General features: G+C 40.2%; 1 long non-coding RNA gene across 1 annotated transcript; it reads left to right on the forward strand.

Moving 5' to 3' along the window:
* The first annotated feature begins 229 nt into the window (after positions 1-229).
* LOC115292421 lies at positions 230-2,150 on the forward strand. Its single transcript, XR_003908987.1, has 3 exons — positions 230-337; positions 1,019-1,098; positions 1,389-2,150. It is a non-coding gene; the product is annotated as an uncharacterized LOC115292421 (long non-coding RNA).
* Positions 2,151-2,751: the final 601 nt, after the last annotated feature.

The raw sequence follows: 2,751 nt of genomic DNA on the forward strand, positions 1-2,751 counted from the left end.
TATTTAGGCTGCAGCTGTTGCTATTATGTTAATAATATTTTTTATCACCACTGTATACAACAGGTTATGGAAATAATAGAAATATCTTTTTTTTTTTTGCTTCCCCCCTGTCGTTTCCATTTTTCTATGTCAGAAGGAAAGACTGAAAGAAATTTAGGCAAATTAAGCCCCAAAGCGCACGATAATTTTCTATTTCTGAACCGATTTGTAAGAGAATGGGTAACTGAAATTAGCAAAGAATCACCCCACACAAAGATGGCGCGTGCAGAATTTGTGAAAGCGAAAAAGAAGACGAAGGAGAAGCAAAAGAGGGACGGAACATTGCAGTGCTGGGGTGGTGAGTGTTTGGATGGGGGCGGGGAAATGCTGCAGTTTTCATGAAATAATAAGGTGGGGGAAAAGAGGCATACAAAGAGTAGGTTTTTCATTGTTTGTAAAATATAAACACAGATGAATTCTGTCTTTGGTTTGTTCATGCTTTTCACTCTGCACAGCAGGGATGTTCTTAAGAAGTTGCCCTCTGCGAAATTTCACTAAATGGGAACCGTGGACCCTGCATGATGGGATTATAATCACACCAGCCACTCCTTTTACATAATTTTTTGTTTAAGATCCAGTAAGACTCCCTGTTTTTAATATATAAAGCAATAGACATGTATGTGTCGATAAACTGAGAGTTTGCGTCCCTATAGCCCAGTGCAGGCTAAAACAAAAAAACGGTGGTATCACATCTACAAATCTCAATGGACTCAAAAACAATATGAAAATTTTTAGCTGACAAGAACATGTCTGCTGCCTGCAGTCCCTGCAATAGCTCACCATGTTGCCTACTAACCGAAAGATCAAAAATTATCGATTTCATGGCGCTGCGTGCTCTGGAAAGAAAAGCTACTTTAAAATTTGCATTGTTTAAGACATGAGTTAAAAGAAAAGAATCATTTTTTCCTGAACACTTTGGAATGTGAAAATGGCTTATTTTAATCTTATCCATGATTTGCTATAATTCTATTATTTTTAGCAGCTGGAGTCCAGAAATGATTTTTTTCGATGAATTTAGGATTTTGCCGCAGTATACATCTGCAGTCCCAGAATCCTCCGGTAAGTTAATCCTTCTTGCGATGGGAAACGCCTTTAACCTTCTTGTGAATGAAATATCTGCAACCATTTTGAAATTTTGAATAGAGAGGTGTGTGTGTGAGTGTGTGTCTGTGTGTGTGTGTGTTGGGGGGGGGTATGACTCCAAAGCGTGATTTCTTTGCGATGCAGCAGTATTTGTCTTAATTCTTAGAAACATATACCTCTGTGTTCTTTGAATGTCATGGGCGAGGTCTCCATTGCTTTTCCTTCACACTTTCTACGGTAGCCATTAAATGTATGTACTTCCTTAGTGTGGCAACGACTGCTGTGTCAAACCAAGGAAGGCCTCGAGAGCGCTAACTCCATGCAGGAACCGTGTCCCTGGCGTAACGGAAGCCGCCATGATCATAGCCGCCACTGCTGCCGCCACGGCCACCACCATGGCCATCGCCTCCCACCACCTTCACAGCCCCCTCCCTCATTCTGCAATGCACTCCAGATGCAAGCTTTCCACAGTGGCTCTCCGCCGAATTTGCCCAGTGGGTTCCTAGATTACTTCTGTGTGCGAGAATAGCCAACCATGTAGTCTGACAAGAGGTATTTACAACTGCTTAGCCTGTTCAGCTGGAAAGAAATCAAAAGATAACACTGAACCCTGAGATGATGTATTGCAAATCAAAAGTCCCGATCCATAAATAGCCCACTTGATGAGCTGCTAAAGGAAAACCTGATCTGATTATTGTCCAATGTTTTCGCTTTGTCAAAAGAAATATTTTTAACAGAACTTAGAGGATTGGGGCTGTTTATAAACGCATGGAATATTATTTAGTCTTACCTTTCTGCTGGGAGAGGCTTCTTCTCAAGGAGATTCGGATACAGAATCCAGAGGAGACCACACCCTCAGTACACAGCTCTTATTTTCTACTGTTTCTGTTTACTTTTAAGTAAGATTGATTAACAGCTATAATTATGCATTAATTTAAGGGAGCTAATCAAAAGAAGCCAGCCACTCATTTCCCTCTCTCTAAAGGAAGCTCATTGTCTTAGTGTTCAATAAATGTTTCATTAATGGATTTGATAGTTAACTATCCAAAAAGTGAATGGGCCTTCTTTACAGGGCTGACTTGATTAATGTTTCTGTTGGAAGAGCACAGACACGCTGGGCATTTCTTTCTTCGCCTAAGGTGATTCGAAAGCATGTGTTTTAGTGAAGGGGTGCTTTCCATTCAGGTTTCATGTAGTCACTGCTTGATATGCCAACGGTCTAATATCATGACAAGTGATCCTTCCTCTGTTACACCAGCTGGAGACACTTTTGGTTTCTAGGCAGAGAGCCTGAAATTTGGAACCGTTTGTCTTTTGCAGCTTTTTTTGTTGTTGTTGCTTAATGCAGTCTTTTGCATTAAAATGGATTAATTTATGTCAAACCCAAATGGCTGGCTCTAGTGGAGGGTGTAAAGAGACAACCAAATGTTTTTTCATGAAAATTATTGCCCAAGGCCAGTTTTGAAAAATCATTTTTACATAACCACTTATTTCACCAACTCCTCAGGTATTTTGATGCTTGTATTTCTCATTGGTTTAATGGCAGCATTTGTCTTCATTCCACAGAAGTTATTCATCTCATATTTTTGGTGAGACAGTTGGCACAATTTCTGTTTTTTGAGAGCAGCA

This window comes from Suricata suricatta, chromosome 5 (assembly GCF_006229205.1).
Source record: "Suricata suricatta isolate VVHF042 chromosome 5, meerkat_22Aug2017_6uvM2_HiC, whole genome shotgun sequence".
Taxonomy (NCBI): Eukaryota; Metazoa; Chordata; class Mammalia; order Carnivora; family Herpestidae; genus Suricata; species Suricata suricatta.